Genomic DNA, 24741 nt, shown 5'->3' with positions numbered 1-24741 from the left:
CCAATTGTTTCATTTCAAATTCACTACTTAACTGCAATTTTAAAGTGTGAATTTCTGACAAATTCTTGACAGCAATGAGCATGTCATCAACATAAAGTATCAAATAAATGAAACAACCATCATTTAACTTCCAAAAATAATCACTACTATCATACATACTTCTTGAATAATCATGACCCAACATAAATACTCCTTGAATAACCATAACCATGACCCAACTATCATACATACTCCTTGACAAATTCTTGACAGCAATGAGTATGTCATCAACATAAAGTATCAAATAAATGAAACAACCATCAACTAACTTTCGGAAATAAACACAACTATTATACATACTTCTTGAATAACCATGACCCAACATAAAAGTATCAAATCTCTTATGCCACTATCTTGAAGATGGTTTCAATCCATATAAAGATCTCTTTAGCAAACAAACATGGTCTTCCTTGCCTTCAACTTCAAATATCTGAGATTGTTTCATATAAATTTTCTTTTCAAGTTCACCGTGCAACAAAGATGTCTTAACATCAAATTGCTCTAACTCCAAATTATTCATGGAAACTAAAGCACGCAAAACATGAATAGAGTTATACTTAACAACGGATGAAAATATATCATTAAAATTAACATCTTGTACATGATTATAGTCCTTTACAACCAACCGTGTTTTGTATCTTGTATCTTCGACCTTTGGAATACTTTCTCTCTTCTTGAAGACCCATTTGCATTCAATAATTTTCTTATTTGAATGTGGCTTAACAAGAACCCAAGTTCCATTTCGATGGAGAGATTCAATTTCTTCATTCATTGCAATCAACCACTTAGCAAAGTCATCGCAAGAATTGTCTCTGAATAGGTAGTAGACTCACTAATTATATCAGTTTCTTCTGCAATAGACAAAACATATGCAACCAAATTTACATATTTTTGTGGTAGTCGAATATCCCTCCTTTGTCTATCTTTGGCAATGGAACATTCTTACTCTTCTAAATTATTTTCATCAGTAGATTCAGATGGAACTACTGGCACTTATTGAATAGAATGATCAAAACTACCAATCTCAACCTCCACCTCCTTCTACATACTATCATCTGCTTGACAAGAACTAGAAGACTCCTTCTTGAAAGATAACATAGAAAATTTATCAAAAGTAACATTTCTACTAATTATAAATTTTAAAAATTTAGAATCAGAATACCATAATTTGTACCCTTTCACCCTAAAAGTACACCAAAAAAAATACACTTTTTAACTTGAGATTCTAATTTTTTATCATTTACATGCATGTATGCTGAACACTCAAAAAATTTTAAATTAAAATAATTAGCAAAAGTACCTGACCAAATTTTCTCAAAATTTTTAAAATCAAGAGTTGCAGAAGGAGCACGATTGACAATATAACAAGCCATAGAAATTGCCTCTACTCAAAAGTCATTTGTCAACTCTGCATTAGAGATCATGTACCTTACTTTCTCCAAAAGTATTTTGTTCATACGTTCGGCCACATCATTTTGTTGAAGCGTCATTTTGACAGTGCGATGCCGAACAATCCCTTCATTCTTGCAAAATTCATCAAATTTTTTTTCACAAAATTTTATGCCGGTATTTGTTTTAAGCCGTTTGATCTGTTTACCTGACTGTTTCTCAATCAAAACATTTCATTCCTTGAAAGTGAGGTAAACATCATTCTTATGTTTAAAAAATAAACTCAAACTTTTCTTGAATGATCATCAATGAAAGTCAACATATACCTGACACCACCCTTAGATAGAACACGAGATGAACTCCATAAATCTAAATGAATATAATTAAGAGTACCTTTAATCTTATGGATTGCTAGAGGACTGAAGTTGACTCTTTTTTACTTTCCAAAAATACAGTGTTCACAGAATTCCAATGACCCAATACTCTGATCACAAAGAAGACTCCTTTTACTAGTATGCCCAAATCTTTCTCGTTCATATGTCCTAAACGCATATGCCACAATTTGATGATGTCCAAATCAGATAAAGATGATGATAACGAAACTATAGCTAAGTCTATGACAACAGACCTCTGCAAAATATATAAATTACCAAACCTGCAAACTTTTATTACAACGAGAGCACCTTTAGAAATTTTCATAATGCCATTTTCAGCAGTGTATTTGCATCCAAGATCCTCGAAAATGGCCAAAGGGATGAGATTCTTGTTCAAATCAGGAACATGTCTAACATTAATGAGCTTCCTCACAATACCATCATGTATTTTAATTCGAATTGTGCCCTTACCACCAACATCACAAATGATATTATTGTCCATCAAAACAATTTCACTATTACAAGATTCATAAGTGAAAAATAAATCTCTATTGAGACATATGTGATAAGAGCACCTCAAATCTAAATTCATTCATTTTTAGATCTTGTTCTGTTATCAGTCACAAGAAAATATTTCCTTCATTCTCATCAACTGCAACATCAGGTTTGGCAGTTTCAATATTTTTCTCACTAGATTTCTCCTTTTGCTCATTCTATTTTTTAATTTAAAATAATTTGCCTTAATGTGGCCCATTTTGTGACAATAATTGGACTCCAAATTTCTATGTCTGGATTTAAATCTAGATTTAGATTTACTACTGTCAAATTCTCTTTTATCGGTTCTATTCCTAACAACCAGACCTTCTGCCTAACTTCCACTAAATTCTCCAGTAATATCTCTGTCTATCTGCTCCTTCGATTTTAATGCAGATTTAATTTCTCGATACGAAATTATTATTTTTTTCATAAATCATAGTATCTATTCTCATCATCAATTTTTTAATCTATATTCTCCAAATTCATAACAATGGAATCAAATTTATCAAGATGTGAGAGTATAGATGTACCTTCAGTCATGGGAAACATATACAGACTTTGCTTTAAATAAAGTCAATTTTTAACTGTTTTCTTCATGTAGTAGGTCTTAAACTTGTCCTACATGGCCTTTGCCAAAATTTCAGTGACTACCTCCTGCAAAATCTTGTCAGAGAGATTTAAAATTATATTGGATCTTATTTTCTTATCCATCTCAGTAAAATTTGCATCTGTCACACCCTCTGACTTTTTCTCAAATTTCTGTATTGTTAAATCAACTCTGTCTTGAATCAAAATGGCCTCCATCTTGAGTTGTCACATCCTGAAATTAATATTTCTGTCAAATTTATTGACAATAGTCTTTGTTATTGTCATTGTTACCACAAAATTCAAAGCCTTCGAAGAAGGTCTAATACTAGTTTGTTAGGGCTGGCCCCCTGAAAATTGACGAAAGAATTTTTGACAACCCCAAATGACAAATAACAAAACAAAAATAAATAAAATAGGAACACAATAATTTACATGGTTCGATCAAATTGACCCACGTCCACGGGTAGAGGAGAAACAATATTTTACTATAAAGAAGAGAATATAAAAATACCTTAGAAAAGTATTTTAGATCCAAAACACCTAATACGTAAAATACAAGAGAGCCTAAAATGTTTTACTAAACAAAAGGTTTAATGACCCAAAGTTCCAAATAACCCACTAAAACTCTCTTAATTTGGTGCACTTATTCCTATCACAGGCCTACTATATTTATAGACAATTAAGGGAAAGGTTCTTTTATATAAGAGGCGATGTAGGACGAAACCACTTTAACATACTATGATGAAAAAAACATTAAGACCATGATATATTAACACTAAAGTACACAAGGTTGAGGATTCAGAAATTAAAGGTCCTGATTTTAAAACAAGAAGGTGATCTCAAGCCATTGACAATAATGGTAGGAGATTTGAAATAAATTGCCTTTTTGTAATATTTGGATGGTGTATTATTAAAAAAATATATTAATTGAAAATTTTTTCAATTACCTCACGTGAATACATGTAGATAATGTTTGTCAATATGCTTTCGTTGAAATAGTTAGATACTCTTGATGGTATTAAAATTAAGGTTAATTACATTTATATCCCCTAAAGTTTGATCAAATTACTGTTTATTCCCTAAAGTTTGGCCAAACTCCAAGAAGGTCCCCCAAACTAAAAATTGTATAACAGATGCATCCCTCTCACTAATCAGTTGTCGTTGACTGTTAATCTTTTAATGATGTCAACATGAATCTCAATGAAAACCCTAGATTGCCACCAAAAGAATAAACACCTTCTCATCTTTTCCTGCTCCTTCAAAAACCCAGCCTACATTTACCTCTATTCATATTTCATACTGAAAAAAAAAAAAGAAAAAACCTCAATTGACATAGCTATGGCTGATCAACAACCGGCACTAAAATATCAATGCTCTCTAGTAGATCAACCCACTCAACATCATTTTTTTGAAGGAAAGAAACATGTTTTTAATGTAAAATTCACTATAAGTTTGATGAAAATTAGTTGCCTTCAGGTCGCCTCTTGCATCTGCATCATTTGCCAAATTTACCAGTTGCATCCTAATTTAACTCTGTTAAAGTAGGGAAAAAGCCCATTGAGAATATCATACACCAAAGGTCAATTACAAATTTAACCCAAACCACTAAAAAAAATTGTTAAATGAAGCTCCAGATACCTACTGGTTCAATATAGATCACGTTAGCTACTTTCTAAACGAAGTTCATCCATACTTCCCGTTGATCCCTTGTGTCAAGACCTTATAGATCTCTTGAACTTTATGAAAGCATAATACTATTGGTCAAGAATTTGGCTTATTGTGGGATTGTGCTTGTCTCTGACTTGATCCATGTGGTTATGATGATTGAGGGGAAAGGATTGAGGGAGAGTACTGGTAGTGGAGAAGGAACAATTAACTCAAATATGGGGAAAACATGTGGTTATGATGACTTGGTGGTGGATTTAGTGAAGCCTTTTACTTTTCCTCTATTATTTTTCCTTCCTCGCTTGATTATTAGTTTCCGCTTTTCCTTTTGATTTCTTCCATTCTTCGTTTTTCATTTTTTGGCATTCCTCCTTTATTCAATTTTTTTCATTGTCCCTTTCTGCTCATATTTTATCAAATCTATATTACTTGTTTGTTTTTTTCTCATAGTTCTTTTCTAGGAGAAAACTAATATTTGTTTACTATAACAAACTCTTTGCTTTATGCCTTATTATATTAAAAAAACTAGGGGCGAGTGCCCGTGCATCGAGGGGATATTTGGTTCATTGGACAAATAATATTATATTCTGGAAAGAATAGTCATCAAATATAACAAAACTAATAATAATACATTCTAATTGCAGCACACACTTGTATACTTTATTTTATCAATGCTTTTATATTTTTACCATTTTCATACGGCCCCTACAGATGTCAGTTGAAAATCGCCCAAGAGGAGACACAAGTTGTTTCAAACCAAAGAATACCCTCCAATGGCTAGTTGTTAATATGTCTTTGTGTTAATTGCACAATGAAAGCTACACTTCACTTAAATGTGTCTATAACACCATTTCAACAATTACATCAACACATAAATTTATATAAGTTGTGCTTGATGCAAAAATGGTTATAAAATAATTTCATATTTTAGAAATACCTAGATGTTTTCATAAATCAAAACTTTAAATGTATAAAAAATGAGGCCATTTCGATAAATATACCTAAACACATGCTGCTCTCAGTTGTACCAAAAGTTTTTAAAAAACTACACAATAGTCCACATTCCCAAAAATCCTATCCATGTGGTTGAAATTCAAATCCCCTTTAACCATAACTCATTTTTATATAGTATAAGGAAATTTTTTATTTTTAACTGTAAGTTTTCTATAACTATAAGTTTTCCCAAAGAGACGTAAATCTATCATTATACTACTTCTGTTTTTAGGGCTTTGATGCCATGAGTGAGAAAGGAGGTGCTTGTAATATTACCAAACCACAGGGATTAGATGGTAGTTTAGTCAAACCTTAGCAACTTATCGGTAAGTCCTCTTCTAAGAGGTCTATCTATTGCCTCCTTCAAGTCCCCCACATATGGTCTTTATCATTGAGCCAAATGGTAAGCCAAGGTAAAGGAATCGGTTTCAGAGTGACATATTATTTCTCCCATCTCGTTAAGGCCTATCATAACTTTGCCAATCTCATCAGTCATCTCAATGACTTTTTCAATGCTCAACCTAACGATCTTCTTGACGATCTTCACTAGAATCTCCACTCCTGTCATTCTTAACAAACTATCAGAGATATCCTTGCTTTAGCAAATTCTCGATCTTCTTTTAAGATTGTTACAATTTTCAGACTTTTTTAAGATTGTTACAATTTTCAGTCTTGTGGCTAATATCGTGATGGTATGCACAGTTAAGTTTGGGGTTTCTCTTCTCTCTTTTCTTATTATCCTCGGCATAGGACATCCTAAATTCTATTGCTCTGTTATGTCCAAGATGTGAGAGTGGATAGTATTCAGGGGAGTCAAGTCCTTGCTAAATTGGGAGGTTTGGCTCTAGAAATTTGGTAAAAAAATGCTTCAGTTGCACTGCCCAGGCCCGATTGAGGTGCCTGCCCCACTTCTTCCCTGGCGTACCCTGATTCTTCTATCCGTTGTAACTTGGTAGGTATGAACCTCTCTTTTGAGCCTATTGGAGTTTTCGGCTTGGATAAACTTATCTATTCACTTTTAAAACTTGTCCAATGACAAGAATTAGTTCTAATGGAATTTCATGTTAAAAGTTCCAGACCTGAGCCCATGAATGAAAGCTACCATGGTGACCTACTCATCTGGGTCAAAATTTTGGATGCTTTCTTTGAAAAAATGAGCTAGGCAAAATCTAAGCGATTCATTGGGCTACTACTTGATTTTCATAGAATATGTCAAGGTCTTAGTGATCGATCAAAAAGAGACGAATTGACAGAAGAACTTATTCACAAATTTTTCAAGAGAAGAGATATTTTCTGGTTCCAACTTCTAGAACCATTTTCAAGTGTTTCCTTGCAGAAATATAGGAAAGCTTGGTACATTATAAAAACGAAAACTCCATATAGCTGAAATGCTGAGAGAAAAGCATGGATATTATTCTTAGGATCCCTTTATCATCATAGTGGGGGAACTCGGTAGTTTGAAATTCAGCTCCTCATTGATATCAGGGGTAAAAGGGGAAGCCCTCATATAATCCCCATAGAGGAAAAATTCCCACCTAGAGGCTTCACTAGCTTCCTTTTTTTTGAATGGGTTTCTCGTAAGGACCATTGAAACCGACGCTAATTTTGAGCACATTTTTTCCTTTTATTTGATGGGTTATCCCTCTTCTTCTTTGGGTAACTATCATTCGACTTACCTTTAGAAGAGGACTATGTTAGAGAAGCCATAGGCTTTTGTCAAAAGGGCTTGGCCTTTTCTTCCCCTTCATATATCTTGCGATCTCTTCAAAAAGACTAGGGTTCCAGGTCACAAATTCGGCCACCTAAGCAATAGCATCTACACTGAGGCACTGAGGCTTCTCAAGGATAACTTGATGACCTTCTTAGAGGTTCATTGCTTGGCCTTTAAGGACTTGGGAGAGCTGATTACCTCAATATAATCGGGTTTTGGTCATCGAAGCAAGAGGCACTTAAACTTATCGATTTTCACAGACGACACTAATTGTGCTAACAAGGAATGATTCTCCCAAGGAAGTCATAAAAAATTCAAGATTGTGAAGATATTCTAGGGAAAATATGATTCTACAACATAACAATATCAAATAGTAGGAAGACACAAAGTAGGGCTTTCCCCTATTGTAAGTCCAGTACCTAAGCTAAAAGAGCATAAGAGTGTATGATCTCAAGTAAAGTAGTTGAGGTTAGATTCGTTACCTATTATGTATGAGGCTTGAATGTATTTATAGTGAAAAAATTATGGTGTCTCGATATTAGAGCCATCCTGACAAGTTAGACCAGATATATAAGTTGGCTATAAGGCTATCAGAAAGACCTACTTTGATGATGTTAGGTAGCACAGGTCACATCAATCACATCATGTCAGACTAAGCAATGGACTGAACTTCCCGAGCTAGTAGTATAGTTTTCTCGGCTACCTTTCCTATATCGAGGTGGTTACTTCGAGTCTCACATTAGTTATTAGGCTCCTTTATAATAGTTTGAATGATCTTCTGTTCTATCATAAAAGGCTTTTTGGATTTAGAAGTGACACCCTAAAACTTTGTAATCTTTTTCATGTAGTAATACTCTACACCACCTTGCTTGTTAAAGTAACAAGTCCTATGACTATCCGAATTGGAAGCAGAAGCAGATAGGTAGGATGGCCTTAGAACACCAAGCAACAGGTCAAAGAGCCAAAGCATTATCTTCCAAGTCTACACCGATGCTCAACTTAGTTATGAGCAATTCATGATTTTTAAAGAGAGAAAGTCAAGAGTGTTCAATTACCACTAATAGTTAGACATTGTAGGCCATTTAGAGTAGGAGGATGGATGGTGATCCCAACACTATTCATGCACAGATAAGTAACTAGGCGGTGAATACCGCGCGTACTTTTCAGCTTGCCCAGAGTGCCCGGGCATCTTAGTTGAGATAATATGCTTCCATCCAGAGGTACCATATGAAATCCATTAAAATATATATTTACAAAGTCTTAACTTCAACTAAAAGTAACAGAAAGGACATCAGTTCATAGTTTGTAGGGTTAAAATACATCATCTTCGAAGATTGGGAACTGCAAATCAGGGAAATTACTCTTAAAATAACAATCCATCGTCATGATTTTCTGCTAGCTAATGCAGTTATAATTCCACCAGCTATAAGTACCATAGCAGTAACTGAAATGCCAATTCCAACGACGCCATCTGCACCATAAAGTTAAACTTTTATTTCATGTATTGCCATACTCGAAAAAAAAAATCCCGAGGATTCAAAGTAATATGTTATCATCTTTTGTAATTTGTTCTTTTACTGTCTTCTCAAGGTACAAAGCCTACCTCCAATCAGGTTTAATCTAACAAACAAAGACAAAACCAATGAGATAAAAGCACCACTCTTGAATACAACCAAAATGTTCTACAATTTCTTTCTTTTGACAATTAATATTGGTAAAGCATGTTAAACTATGAGCAATTTCACTAATGGGAGCAGAGAACTAACCTCCAAACATTTCTATACAAGCCGCAGGCTTCTTGAATGCTCACCACTTCTATAACAACCAACAGCTAGAAGGTAAAGCTTTTCACTTTTTTGCGATGGACTATTGGTCTCAGAGAGAAGCTGCACATAGACAATAGATAGATTTTAGTAGTGAGAGGAGTTTGCAATTCATATTTAAATCGAATTGAAACACCAAAACTCCAATTGCAGTTCTCTCCTTCCAACTTTCTAAAAATGTCATACACTCTCAGAATAGTGTTTTTTATAATATGGCAAAAATTACCATTCTATGCAAGTAACAAGTACTACAATTGAATTTATGTAACATTTTGATTCTTCTACTTGTGAAAACCCAGCAAACTCTAACACATGCAATGACATAATTCCTTCATAGGACATAGTAGATGCTTATGACATGCAGTATTATAAAAAAAAAAAAGGAAAAAAAAACTCTTAGTAGCATCATTACTTCTCTGGATAGCAAACATCTATATTCCAGTAGTAATATCTATAGTTTTCACTCTTTTGAAACCTGATTTGAAGTTTAAAAAAAAAATCCAATAATGATCATGAGATCAGTGCATAGGACAATTTAAAAATTATAACAATCACGTAGATTCACAACTTCTCGAAAACATGGAATTATAAGAATCACTGATAATGACTAAGTTGAGAGGCTAAGATCTAAAACGAATGAGGGAAAAATTATGTTTGATACTAACATGTTCAATTTAAAATGTTTAAGTACGCAGGGAAAAAAAATGTGCAGAAGGTTACAGTTGGTTGTTGTCACTTTGACTCTAATGGCTATGATAATTGTGAAGGGATCATGCTCAGTTGCAATAGGATTATCGTGAGCTTCCTCAAATTGATTCCATATGGTTTAAACCATTGGCTTCATGCTGCAGAGGCAAAGAAAAAAAAACTACCGTCTATAAATCTATATAACACGAAGTCACAAATTCTTGTTTTTCTCAAGCATTGATTTACATTGACAATACCAGAAGGCACAAAACAATGGATCTTAAGAAAGGTAAGCTAAATCAAAACAAATTAACAAGGGGCGAAAATATAGAAACACATCCTAAGAATCCCAACAAAATTTTTATCCAGCTAGTTGGTATAATAAAAAGAAGCAGCCGCAGCACATACTGAATGAAAAGGCAATCTTCACAAAATATTAGAAATTAATAAATAGAATGATAAGCGATCGCACATTAAACATGTTGTTTCTAGATCAGGCTTATTACCAAAGTCCGAATTTATTGCTATCATTTCCCTGTTCTATGTTGTGGCAGCATACAATATGACGAAACAATACACTCATGTAATATTCTAACAGCATTCAAACATCATTAAAATTTTGGTTGCCTCTTTCGACAACATACAAAGTGACAAAATAGGTCATTATTATTAATCTCCATCCTACACCTTTCTAAAGACCAATAATAGCATAAAGACAGCAAAAACTTACAATAAAGTGCTGGGAAAAAAATCTGTTAACACAAGGAAAAAAATAGGAAGACAAAACCTCAGATCTGCACTAAACAAACCATTTCCCTTTTTCTTCTTTTGGTTTAGGAAAAACACCCAAATAAAACTCACCTTGAGAAAAAAATTTCCCCAATCCTTTTGTACCATACTGCAAATTTTAATAGCTCAACCTGTAACGAACATTTAAAATCCAATAGAAAATAAAGACGCCTATAACAAAAAGAAGAAAACAATATGAAGAAAACAAATAGTCTATAATTTAAACAGATAACAAAAAACCTAAAACTTAAAATAGCAAACAGTTAGGGGTTGCTTGATTAAAGGGTTTGGGAATCACAGAAAGGAATGAACCTCTTATTTGTTGCTTGGGTTAAGTCTATTGGAATGCAAATTTTGAAATCATTTCTAAAAAGTTGGACTTCCTTCATTCCCGACTTCCTTCATTCCCGAGCAAATTGGGAGGTTTTGGACAAAACCCTTAACTGATTCCCTCAGACAATATTTATGATGGGTCTACCCTCTCTTTCTCTTCATCACACGCAGCACCTTCTGTTTTTCTTCTTCATTAGATTTCCTCTCTCTTCTTCTTCATCTCTTATCCAAAATTTCTTCTCCGTTGGCTCTGCAATTTTCTTCTCCGTATGCAAGCTTTTCTCTTCCTTCTGCTCTGTTTTTTCAGGCTACTCACTGGCTAGCTAAAAATAAAAAAGAAAAGAAGGGAATCTGACACAATAACACTAACTGGACCAAAATGCTATGCTCTGGACCCATCACCTTCTCACTTTCATTCCACTCACGCTACTCACTGTGTTTTCTTGAATTACGCATTCAATGGAAGCTCAGAAACAAAAGGTCAATCGATTCTTGATATTTTGGTTATTTGATCCGTGAATACTGGTATAGTTTGGGTGGGCTTCTGGTTGCCTTGTACCTATTTGTAAAATTGTTTGCCTGAATACCTTTCAGTTTCATAGTTATAGGCATTAAATACAAAACCTGTGAGTTTCCCATAAAGAGCTGGTATCTTATGAGTTATTTCTTTTTTTTTTAACTTTCACATATTTAATTTATGTTAAATACAAAACACACTAGTATTCCTTTGGCCGCTATTTAATCAGTTTTTCCTATAAAGAGCTGGTGTGTTTCCCATAAAGAGTTGACACAAAACATACTACAAAACCTGCCAGTTTCCCATAAAGAGCTGGTATCTTATGCCTTATTTCTTTTTTTTTTTTACTTTCACATATTTAATTTATAAATATAAAATATACTAGTTTTCCTTTGGCCGCTATTTAACCAATTTTTCCTATAAAGAGTTGGTATGTTTCCCATAAAGAGTTGGTACAAAACATACTACAAAACCTGCCTGTTTCCCATAAAGAGTTGGTATGTTATGTGCTATTTAACCAATTTTTCATATTTAAACAAATTTATGAAAATTAAAATAACGTATTTGAAAGTTGCGTTTTGATTTGGAAGAACGCATTCCTTGGATCCATTTTTCACCCTTTGGGAAGAGACTCAAAAATCGCTACCCTTTGGGAAATTAGTTTAAAAACTCTCTCTTTTTGGGAATTTACTCCTTGTTAATGCAGCCACTACATTTATTTTCTGGTATTAATTTTTTTAAAATTCATGATTTTCTTATGTTTTATCAAAAAGTTAATAACTATTGTAGTTACAATTATGGAGATGTTAATTTGTCGTATGTGTAATTCTTTTATTTTATAAGAATTGTTATATTAGGGGTAAATTTGAAATTTAATTGCATTTGATTCCGAAACACTCATCAAACCAAGCATCAAGAATTGGAATGATGCTAATTCCAATGTGTGAACCAAGCTAGATATTGGAATGAAAAGTTTAATTCCAAAACCAGAGTCCATGATTCCATTTTCATTTCCGATTCCAATTTGTGAAACAAGCAGCCCCTTAAAAACTTAGAAACTTTTAAAGTTACTTTTGTTGCACCATAGGCGAACACATGAAAGAATTTTGAACCACCCTAAGCAAGTGGACAACAATGCAATGCACCACAAGAAAGGACACATAGAATCACATAAGATTTCCACTAATACACAAGAAATCAGAAGAGGAAAAATTACAAAGAATAAATTAGCATTTTTGTAAAGTTCTTGTACTCCCTATAACAACATAACAAACTTTCCAAACAATCTGATATGATAATTACACATCAACCCTAACCAAGCTAGCAGATATAGTAGAATCATTAAAAAAAAACTTTTCTAAAAATGCGACAAAAACACTAAGATAACATGAAGCCACCAATTCTTGTCTTTTGTTAAGCAAACAGGAGGTCAGCAGTTAAATATCTGCATCTTTTGTTATTTTTGGCTGAAAAAATACTACTGTTTTAAATGCAGAAATGCCTTTCAAACTTCATTATATTATTAGAATTGTGTAGAAACCCAATAATGATCTAAGAGGCTTCAAGCAAAGAAATTGAGAGGGGAAAAAGGTAATACATAAAGCAAGAAAATAAGAAATTAGGGCACAAAAAGCTTACCTTTTGATGATTTCTCCAACCTAAATTAAAAAAATCACAAAAAAATTGAGCAAATGATGAGATATGAAATAGGTAAAAATAAAATAAAATCTAAGATTTAGAATTGAGCATGGTAGGGTACCTCAGTGTCAGATCAATTGACTTCTTCCTTCTGTGGCAACAGAGACCTGTTGAAAAGAGAGTTTGAGAGAGAGGAACGGGAGGTAAGGGCATTGATGGATGAGAAAATGAAGTCTCGTTTGAATCTTATGGGTAGATGAATAGCACAGCCTCCATATCCAACACATCCTTATCTGCTTTCTTAATCTCCCTCATATGATCCGATAAAGGAAGAAAAACTCTAACAAATATACATAAAAATAAACGGATATTCCTGTTTGATCTTGTCAACACAGGCCTCCATATCCAAATCCATTCTTATTTGCTTTCTTAATCTCTATGATGGGATCTAAACAAGGGAAACAAGACTAACAATATACACAAAAATAAACGAAAAACTCAAAAATTTTAAGAGATTGGATTTTTTTGCTTAGAACATGTGATTTTTTAAATTTCACAAAATAAAGATGCTGAAGATCCAGTTTTTCACTTGTCTGCTTCTTTCCATGTGGCTTTCTTTTTTTTTTTTGTCTATTTTCTTGCAGGCAAAAAAAGTATCAATACTTAAGAAGAAAAAAACTGACGATGAAGATAAATTTCACAAAAAATTAAAAATAAAAATACTTACTGAGCAAAAAATCACATGTTCTGATGAAGATGCCGAAGACCCATTTTTCCTTGTTGCTTCTTGTTTCCACATGGCTTCCTTGTTTTTTTTTTTGTCTTATTTCTTGTAGTAGAAAAGAAAGTCGAGATACTTACCGACCAAAAAACTCACCTGTTCAAATGAAGAAGATGAAGATGGAGAAGATCCAATTTATCTTTCACAAAGAGAGGAGAGAAATAACGTTCAATCAGCAAAATAAACCTTATAAAAAAAAAAGGCACAGAAAAATGTAGCAGCACAATGTGAATTTTATGCAGAGAGCAACAAGAAATAGTTTGAATTTAGAACATAGAAAGCAAGGAGCTGAGCTAACCAGAGTGCAAGAAACAGCAGCAAAGCAACAAAGGAAAACGGAAGAAAGGAACTATTATCACTGACCTTGATGATGATATTCCCAAAATCTGGAAAAAAATAGATGGTCGGTGTGTAAATTGTGCAGAGAAATTGCATCAGTCTTCTCATCCATCAAGAAAAGAGGTAAAAGCTATTATTTGGCAGATTGCAATAGTGACGATAAAAGCAATTTTTAGTCAAAGCCCATGGGGACAAGAAAGGATTCACAACAGCACCGGTAATTTTGGGTACAAGAGTAAGGTCAGAATTGTAAAACCAACAAATTAGCATTGAGCCCAACACGACCACTTGTCATAAATCAAGCTAATCACTCTGACAACAAAGTAGACACGGACCTGGTGACTTTCAAACGGGTTTCTCACATTGGGTAAAAGAATCAACCCTCGATGTAAAAGAAAACAACTTGTTTCAAAGCAACAGAAAAGAAAAACAGGAAAATGAAGCCAATTCTTCTCTTCAGCTTCAGCACGTGAGATCCCCGTGACAGACGACCATGCTTGAACCAATCCCATTCAAACACGTCAGCACAACAACCATTCATCTTAACAAACCCATTTATGCTTTTACTATATAGATAGATAATTGCAAAAAATTTATTAATTAAATGTGATTTGTTAGGTAAAAAAATAACACTATTAATTGGTTATTAAGATTGAATTGTAAAAATTTGGTAATTAAATGTGATTTATTGGGTAATCGAAAAATGGAACCCAAATAAAAAGTAAATAGATAAATAATTATAACAAATAATAGTAGGGAATCTATAATTAAACATAGTGTGTGGCGTGACCAAATAATAAATGACACTAATGGAAGGGCACCACATTGTTGATTGTTTACGTAGAATTAATACTAAATAAAGATTATCGTGAAAATTTGATAATAATAGTCAAATGTCTTCCCCTCTCATTCCAAGAAAACAAAAATAAAGAGCACCAATTTTTTTCAATGAGATTAGCTAGGTTGTCGTTGGAAAAAAAAGCAAATAAAGAGTAAATTTTTCACAATTGGAGCATAACAAAAGCAATTACATAAAAGATAACATAATAGTAATTAATACAGTTAGAGCATAACATAAGCAATTATTACAATACATAAAAAATAATAATTAATAATTGTGATTTGTTTGGCAACCAAAAAAAAGCGTTGATAATTGTGAATAATTGGGATACCAATTTTTTGTTAACACAATTTATTGTTGGGAAAGGGAAAAAAGGCTAAATTTTAGCACAACCCTACATGCAATTAGAAAACTACCACCTCCCATCCAATCAAAACTCGCCACATCACCATTTTCATATGCAATTGGGAGGACTACCACCAATCGACAAATCAGAGGATGACAACTCATCAAATTGGAATCAATTGAAGGATTATCACCAATCGACCAATGGGAGAGCGCCACCTCAGCAATTGAACTCAATTGGAAACAATGGCATTCCCCAATAGACTAGATATGTTAACTAGGAGGGGATCACCGCGCGAATGCGCGGTGTGAAATTAATAGGTAGTATGCCCAGTGTAAAACCCATTGTAATAGTTTTTTTTAAAACAAAATAGATAATCCATAATTAGGAGTAATGACTAAAATAAGTTATTAAACTATATTGGCCGAATATGTTGAGTCAAGGCCAAGTATATTAATAAAGAATACAGTTAAGAAAAAACTTCTATAAATTATTACAAGTTGTATGCATAATTGGATACTAAGTGTTTACTATGGTTCAAGTTTGCATTTCTCAATCTCTTTACAATGCCGAATATCGTTCAAGAGTTTATTTGTCTCTCTTCCCAGAGCTTATTCGAATAATCTCCTACTGCCATGTTTTTATCCTGCACAAGAGGTAATGCAATTTTATGTTTAAGCCATATGAATTTTATGTATCATTAAGGATATAATCTAGACAGAGTAATAAATGAACTACTCTGATGGAACTAAAAGGCATATAATATTACAGTATAAATTGAGTTAGAATCGGCCCAGCAGGAAGCAAATAAAAACTACTTTCTCCTCTATAAAATATGCAATTTGCTGGTAGCTATGCTTGATATGCATATGCAATGGTGATAACGTTCTTTATTGCCATGGCCTTGTATGTGTCAAAATCAAGTGTAAATTAAGCTCTTGTATGTTGAAACCAAAACTTTACATATTAGACAAAATTAAGAATGATACCATGTAAAAATAGGAACGAAATATGTGATAAGTTTTGAAGCCAAAAATATTGAAATTTGAGAAATAAAAATGAAAGAACTAACATTTCCATGGGAAACAAATATGAAAAAGAAATTATTGATTAAGTAAAAAGGCCAATCAATCTCACAATTATTGATCACTATACCGGGGAAAGATAAATGATAGCAAATAGTAAAATAGTTCATATCCACACTGTTTGTGGTTGGAAAACCATACCTTGCTTCTTGATAAGAATTCATGAGAAAAGTCTTGTAGTAGCCAGCCAACTCAAGCAGTTCATCAAATTTCTCACTTTTCCTCCAAAAGTTTGAAAAGCAAATTCAGTAAGCACTATATGATTGATAGCAACAAGTGATTATTCAAAAAACAACGGGTGAAGGAAATGCAAAGAGATTTAGAAATTTGAGGGATGAAAGCAAATGATCCTAAGAGGGTTCAGCACATGCAGTCCTCAACCAAAAGATGTTGAATTTAGGCAAAGACTTGTTGTTCATCAAGAATGACAGTAATACCTATACATTATTTGGAAACAAGCACAATCAAGTCATCCATGTGGTTTCCATCATTTAATAGAAAGGCAATGAGCGGACAGGATGACTTGGAATTCAAGAAAAAAATCAAGTTAACAGGAATACCTAAAACCAAGAAAAAATGTAAACCACTGACCAACTTGATATGAACTATTTAAACTATCCATGAAATAGCAAGTTGAAGTTCCCATGGATTACATCATCTTCATTAAGAAAAGGCATAAGATCATTACATGCAATCTTGGACCAATCAGTAAAGTCAAGATCAACTAAAAGCTTTTAATGCAGAAATTATTAATACAATTCCATAAGGCTTCCACAAATATGCCTTTTCGAAAAAGAAACAGGGCTGCAATGTAACAATTCTTAGATATTCGATTAAATTGGGAAATTTGTATTATAGGTCCAATTAAAAACAAAAGCAAAAATTTTTTTGGTCGAATAAATTGGGGAATTTGTATCAGTTAAGTTTCTTTAGAAAAAGTAACAAGTAACCAAGGATAGCATAAGATGCATAAGGTAAATAAGTACCTATTTAACTCAAATTCTGAACTACATCAATTCAAAAGAAAACCATGACTTGCGTTCCGAATCTAAAGCCAATTCGAGGGTCTTGTAAAGGGTTTGACTGGGCATCTGGACTGCTATATCCTTCAATTTTAGTTTGTAAAGAACCACATTGATCATCTTCCAGTAGCTCAAAGACAATAATGCCAGGCTAATTGTGATATTTCCATCACCACATACCTCGACTAATTTTTTCACCATAAGGTGTCAGTTTAGATTCTTTATCCACTTCTTCACCTTGAAATCCATAAACAGCCTCCAATGACTTACCCAAAATCCATCAATAGTAGTGCAAAGAATAAACTGCTAAATAAATTTGAAAAAAAAAAAGAAAGCAAAGAGAGAACAAAAACACTGAAACGATAACTCCTGCACATACCTTGAAGGCTGAAATAAGAAAAGTAGCCTCCTTATTTCGTTCTTCCTTTATCTAACAAAAATTTAGTGTAAACAAGTGTTGGCCAGATGAAGAATATAATTAAAACAACCTCATGGTAATAACATGAGAATGATTCAGAGAAAATTATTGAACTTATTCTCCATATTCTTCAACATTATTAACAGTTGCAAATGAAATATAAACCCACCATTTTTTCCTTGCTTTTTTTACATTAAAATAAAATTCTATAGTTACATGAAGCAAGATGATATGTAGATTAATATCACAAGTTTTCCTCTCCTTTCTGAGTATGACCCTTTTGATTTCACAGCCCTTTCAAGAATTCAATATTTTCATTTAATGGTTCACAAACCTTACATGGTTTGAAATTTAACTACTTCAACCATTAACAGCCTAGAATTTAACCAAGCATTGAATAAATTGCGTAGATAGCATGCTTAGCAAAGCAAACATGACAATCTAGTCGTTAATCAAATAATTTTGATCCAAATCCAAGGAAAAAAGGCCCCAAGATGGAATTCCACTCACTTGATCTATACAAAGTTGTCCAAAAAGTGCATTAGTTGGCTGCAAAAAGAAAAAAAAATGACAAAATCATTACCAACTAACTAAGAGAGTTTAACAGAAACAGTCAACCCATACCCTCTTACTTTGAATTTTTTACTTATAAAGAGTTATTGGCAATATCAACTGGAAAACAAAAATTTCTTTGAACATGAAAAAAGAGGAAAGAAATTAAACCATTTCATCTAAGGAAATAATCACAAGTTTCAATGCAAAAAAGTGAAAGCATAAAATATTGGATCTTAAGTAAGGATAATTACTGAATGGAGTTGCTTAAAAAGACCTGACAATCTCATAATCATGACTTACACTGGAATTTTAGGAAATACTTCAATAAGAGGCAGACTGTCCTCTCCATAGTCCATTTCTTGAACGTCTATGAAAAAGGAGTAAAGATAGGAGAAGATTATAGTTGACTTCTGGTAAAAAGATAGAAAAAATAGACAAACAGAGATCCTAAATGTATTTACTTGAGCAAAGAATTTCCAATCGTTCATACTTGGTAGCAAATCCCTATTCCTCAACCCGTAGCAAACATATAAAACTTATTAGAGAATAAAATAAAATTTAATCAAGAGAAAAAAGTACACATAGAACAAGAGTGGAGAAGCTAGCAGTTTTCAGAGAAAAAGAAAGAAAGATAAGAACATAAGGGACTTTTCAAATAGAAGCTTTGAGTTGGAGGGGATTGAGATATGGAAAATTATCTGATGGGAATTGATTAGTCTTGTCAGCATTGAGCCAAACTCCTCTATTGCAGATACAGGAATTTGAGGGAAGGCCTCTAGTTTTGTAACTCCCAGTACTTTAACTCACCAGCAAAGAGGAAAACAATAACTTTTTGCACAGAAAGGAGATGGGAGAGATTTATTTTTTTTACACAAAAGATACGAGAGAGATGGCTCTGAGGTCTTTCTATCAATTTTTCTCATAAAAAATCTGAGGTAAGATGACTCCAGAACACCTCTCCAAAAATAGTTGGATGTGTCAAAGAAGTGATTGTATTCTCAAATTCTAGGAAGAATTGTATGCCATTTATCTCAAAGTAGAGGCATCTTGTCCTCATATTTGAACATCTAAATGTGTTATATTTAGTACAAATTATCTATCCAGTTAAAACAAATTAGGAGTTCTACCAAATTTTCTTCAAAAGTAACATGCCCTTCCTTTAATTTCTTTCCTGCATAAAAAACTTCAACATAAATTGAAGGTCTGCATCATATTCACCTTTTTGAACCTATCAATTGGAATACCATCTTCATGTTTCTCACAAAATTTTCTGTTTAGGCTTACCTCAATTAAGTTTATTTTTACAAGTAAAAAAACTATCATAAGGTTCAGTTTTCCAGACTTAATCTTACTGAAATGTTACAAATCTAAGAGAACATCATGTTTTGTAAATATAGACTTAAGTCAACCAAAACTGATTTTCCTAATAAGAATTTCCAAGCTATTAAACATCGTAGTCTATGATTCAAGAGGCAAAACTACAATTATGTAGCAATTTAATTCTTTTTTTGATCAAGGAATAGAAAATTTAAGGTGTTTTATTAAAACAGTAACTTACTCATTATTTCAAGCAGGTGCTTAGAATGTAATATTTGAGAATCCTCGTCTTGGACAAACCTTTAACCACCTACAAATAGAAAAACCATTTAGATTGCCATTGTAACAAAAAAATATATTGCTGAAGATACTCAGTTTAATATCCACTTAAGGTTCATAAAACGAATATTCAAGAGGTTTTACCAAGAGACAATTTATGTACTAAAACAAAAAATTTCAACACAAAGCAATCAAAAGAATAGCATCACACGATCTTTTGTAACTCATGGCCAATGACCAATCTGACCTGGAAGTTCCTGATTCTCAGAGAAGAAATTTATTAATTCTTCAAATGTTGAAAACCCAATGAAGAAAAAGGAATCGGAAGAACTAGAGCAAAGAGAACGACATTTTGAAGATGAAGAAATCTATTTTAAACAAGTGAATCTTTTTGGTTACCATATGGATTGCTTTTCTGATCAGGAGATCAACAAAACACCTGCATGAAAGACACCAAAAAAATGACTAAAAAGAAAACTCGAATGAGGTTTGAAAAGAGCAAAGGCAAAGAAAAATATACCATCATTTGAGCTCTGAAAAGAGCAATTTAAAGTAAAAATTAAATTAGAATGATAAAACAAAGCTTACAATTTTCCCCTCAGCAGTTGTCTTTCACGGGTGGCCATTTTCCTCCCTGTTGCAGAAGAAATCCTAGAAAGGCAAAAACGGAAAGAAAAATGGAACAATAAAACACCAAGTAGGTACAAAAAATAAAGTAAATAAATACTCTACAAGCCAGCTAATCATCAATTATTCACCATCTCCGACCATATTAAAAGTTTTTTGTTGAAACTAAAAATAAAAATTTAATGATAAAACTAAAATGAAACAAAGACATTAATCATGGAAAGAAAGGGGAAGAAAAATACCATATCTGTATTCTACAAATTCATATAGACAGTGGAGATGAAATATTAACCTTTCACTTCCTCGTTGTTTCAGAAAAGGACCAAAAAAAAGAAGGGGGAAGAATTGATTGTTTTTAGCCAAGGAAATATCAGGTAAAATGGCAGAAAAATAGAAAAAATCAGCTATAATCACTTGAGGTATGGAGCGAGGGAGATGAAGGAGAACAGGAGGGAGAAATCGACAAAGGGAGGAGAGGAAGATTACCAGTCCCTTTGCAGTCTTGAGCCCACCGTCCATCAACTCAATCAGAAGGAAAAAAATCTGGAGCCCCCCAATTGAGATTACAACCTGTTTCAAGTACAATCAAATGCCAGAAATTCAGGAAAAAACTATGGGTCTCGTGAAAATGGAATTTTGTCTGGAGAATAACAGCAATAGGGATCGGTCTTCAAGAGTTCTTGACACTGACTGATAGATGTGCGTTTGACTGAGAGAGAGAGAGAGAGAGAAGCGGAAGAAAAAGGATTGAAGATCCATCAGCATACGATGTCGTTTGATTGATCAAAAGGAAAAAGGGCAAAAAACCCATAAATCCTCAAACCATATGCCAAAAAAAGTTCCAAAGGTAAAAAATTCTTCAATATAAAAGACTTCCAAAGGTAATAAGTAAGTAGATTAACAATTAATCACAAAAAAGTTGATAAATAATTGGGATTTATTCGGCAACCAAAAAAAAGTGTTAATAAGTACAAAAAGCTGGTAATTAAATGTTATTTGCTAGGCAATAAAAAGTGACAATTCACTTCCAAAAAAAAAGAGACTAATTTTTGGGTAATAACTACATACAACTGGTAATTGAATGCGATTTGCTAGGCAACAAAAACATAATAATAATTATAAAAGTCAGCAATTAAATGCTATTTGTCTGGCAATTAAACAGCAAAACCAGAGCTTAATTAATAAAAAATGAATTGAAACAAAGCTGATGAGTAAACCTCATTTGTTGGGCAACCTAAAAAATAAAAGAGGACATTTCCTTAAAAAAAAGTTGGGAAAAAGGTAATTAAATGAGATTTTTTGGGCAACAAAAAAAGGTTTTTTTGTTAATAATTGCAAAAAAGTTATGAATTAAACGTGATTTGTTGGGTAACAAAAAATGACAATAAAAAGCGACATTATTAATTAGCTACTAACAATGAATTAATAATTAATACAATTAAGCTATAAGTACAATAAAAGATAATAATTAATAATTGCAATTTATTCGGCAACAAAAAGAAAGCACCGATAATTGTAATAATTGAGATACCAATTTTTTGTTAACACAATTTATTGTTGGGAAAGGGCAAAAAGAGGCCAAATTTTAGCACAATCCCACATGTAATATGTTAGCTAGCACTTCCAATCCAAAAAAAAAACAAAAGGATTGTAAATCAGGTTTTATTAGAACACTTCCTGGCAAACAATATTAATGAACAATAAATCAGAACACTTCCTGGCAAACAACAAACAAAGAAAAACAAAAGGATTGTAAACGTCTGAACTCTGAACAAAAGAATTCAATTGGAAATTGGCACGGCCCGAACAACCACCAACAATCGGCCAGTAGCAGGCAAACAACAAACAAAGAAGCAAAAGATTACTAAACGCCTGAGCAAGCAAACAAAAGAATTCACGCGTGGGAAACGGACGACCATCAATTGGAATTCGCACGGGCGGACGACCACCGATCAGCCAATAGCAGCACGCCACGTCAGCAATTGGAACTCAATTGAAAACAACGGCATTCGCGCATAGACTAGATATGTTAATAACCATCTAGAAAGGTTCACATATCAGATTTCATTAATAATGCAAACATTCAAGATGTAAGGTCTAGAAAATGTTACACAATTACGATTCAACTAAATGTATGGACCCATATGAACAGTAATTGAATATAATACCCCTGTTTTAAAGATGAATAAGTAGTTAGTGATAAGTTATGAATTATTAAAAAAACTCCTACACTGTTTAGGAACAGTTGCATTATCCTCTCACATTCATGCGTAGACTCTATTCATCATGCATATCTATAATATCTATTGCCAATTAGGATGCACATGATACGTGGTGAGCTCGGCTTAGCCTAGCTCATGGTACACCACACTTGTGCACTTAGGTCATTTAACTGAATCACAGGCAACAAGATTTCACTCTTTTTTTTTGTGGGTTTTCAAGATATTTGACAAATTTTCTTGAAGCATCATTAACACAAAAAAATATAGATGAATAGTAAATCTTTAGTTGCGCTTAACTTACATAACTCTAATGATAGTTTCGACTATATCATCTTTGACAGCTATAGATTTAAGATTTTCAACAGCAAATGCACGTGAAAGGTAATACTCATTGAAAAGAAACATTTCCTTACGTTTTGAGAACATCAGAAGGCCAACTTTCCTTGAAAACCTATATTTGCCCATTGAATTAGCTAAAGTGCATGGTTTCCGCCTCCTCTATTTGTTTCCATCGTTAAATTGACAAAACTAAGAACGCATGTGTTGTATGAGAAAAAATCAAATGGCACATTTAGCTTGACAAACTTTTCCTTTCCTCTCTTTCTCTCTCTCCCTTTTTTAATCTTCTTCTCACCATAAGCATTAGATTTGCACCACCACCAAAACATATCTAATCTTTCCAAAGAAGAAAAATATAGACCCATAAGGAAAAAAAATGTTCTTTGATCGCATAAAGAAGAGGGAAACTTTTTGACCTTTGTGGTTGAAAAAGTGACGAATGAGAAGGAGGAGGAGAAAGAGGAAGGGATTGGTAACAGTGATGAAAAGAATGACAAAGACGAAGACTCTTGTTGGATTTGGGGGAAAGAGCACCTACTACTAGTTATGATGGCGAATGAGGTTCTTATGGTGACGGTGAAAGTAGGAGGCAAGGAGTTCTTAACCTGGAAGAAGAGTTGAGGAGAATTCGGGAAGAAAAGCAATTGGAGTAACTAGTGGAATCCATTGCTGGAGTTTTGTTGACAATGAGACAGTGCCTCGTGATGGTGGTAGGGGAGATTTTGAGAGTTCACTAGATGGTTATGATGGTTGTGGCGGTGAAAAAGTAAATTTCACTTTATCCCCTCAAACTATATTCAAATTTTCATTTCAGTGCCTAAATTTTAAAATGGGACGTTTAAATCCTTAAACTATAAAAATCATCCCAATCAGGTAAAATCATTGATGGAATCCAGAAAATCGTCAATATTTTGGTTGAATGGGAAACACACACCGATTAACAAGAGCATCAAGGGAACATATGATTTTACATTAACACGGGGTATAACCTTTCCTACCCAAACCCACGGTTAAATTTCACAATTTCACTGTTCTCTCAAAAATCAAGCAGGCAAGAAGTATCAAGACAGAAGTTTCATTCTATTCCCAAAAAAAAAAGTTTCATTGTCTTTGGAAGAATACAAAATTTTTTTTTTAAAAAAATGCACTAATTCAATATCAACAATGGAGCTAAATCAATGTCTCAACCAAACTATACAAATCCAGTTTTTCAACTCCCAAACACATGAGCAGATCTACAAATAAATCACAAGTGAAATCCAATAAAAAAAATTTTCAGAATTTACAATTCCATTGAATCAAAAAATTTCAAAGTTGGATCTGCAACTTTGTTGAACCAAAATTTTTGAAGATTTTATACCACCAATTCTTCACAAAAATGCTTCTCATGCATCTCTATCTTCATTCAAACCTGAATGCCAACTTCTTCATTTTCTTCATTCTCACTAACATAAGCTGGAAAAGAAAAACACATAAATGTAGATAGC

General features: G+C 33.1%; 1 long non-coding RNA gene across 17 annotated transcripts; it reads right to left on the bottom strand.

Annotated features, from left to right (window-relative positions):
• Positions 1 to 8490: 8490 nt before the first annotated feature.
• On the bottom strand, positions 8491 to 21488 carry LOC113708564 (uncharacterized). Of its 17 annotated transcripts, none has more exons than XR_011821063.1 (15): positions 21180 to 21487; positions 20655 to 20717; positions 20466 to 20505; positions 20029 to 20097; positions 18771 to 18837; positions 18426 to 18464; positions 16617 to 17927; positions 14228 to 16036; positions 13811 to 14003; positions 13205 to 13250; positions 10908 to 13103; positions 10668 to 10726; positions 9840 to 9964; positions 9063 to 9182; positions 8491 to 8767 (listed from the first exon to the last, which is right to left on the bottom strand). It is a non-coding gene; the product is annotated as an uncharacterized lncRNA (long non-coding RNA). The 17 variants fall into 17 exon arrangements; XR_003452424.2 differs by having other exon boundaries at positions 13084 to 13103; positions 13205 to 14003; positions 16617 to 16697; positions 17462 to 17927; positions 21180 to 21484; XR_011821072.1 differs by having other exon boundaries at positions 13084 to 13103; positions 13205 to 14003; positions 16617 to 16691; positions 17462 to 17927; positions 21180 to 21484.
• Positions 21489 to 24741: the final 3253 nt, after the last annotated feature.

This window comes from Coffea arabica, chromosome 9c (assembly GCF_036785885.1).
Source record: "Coffea arabica cultivar ET-39 chromosome 9c, Coffea Arabica ET-39 HiFi, whole genome shotgun sequence".
Classification (NCBI taxonomy): domain Eukaryota; kingdom Viridiplantae; phylum Streptophyta; class Magnoliopsida; order Gentianales; family Rubiaceae; genus Coffea; species Coffea arabica.
Note: the sequence above shows the minus strand (reverse complement) of the source record. Positions and strands in the feature narration are given on the sequence as shown.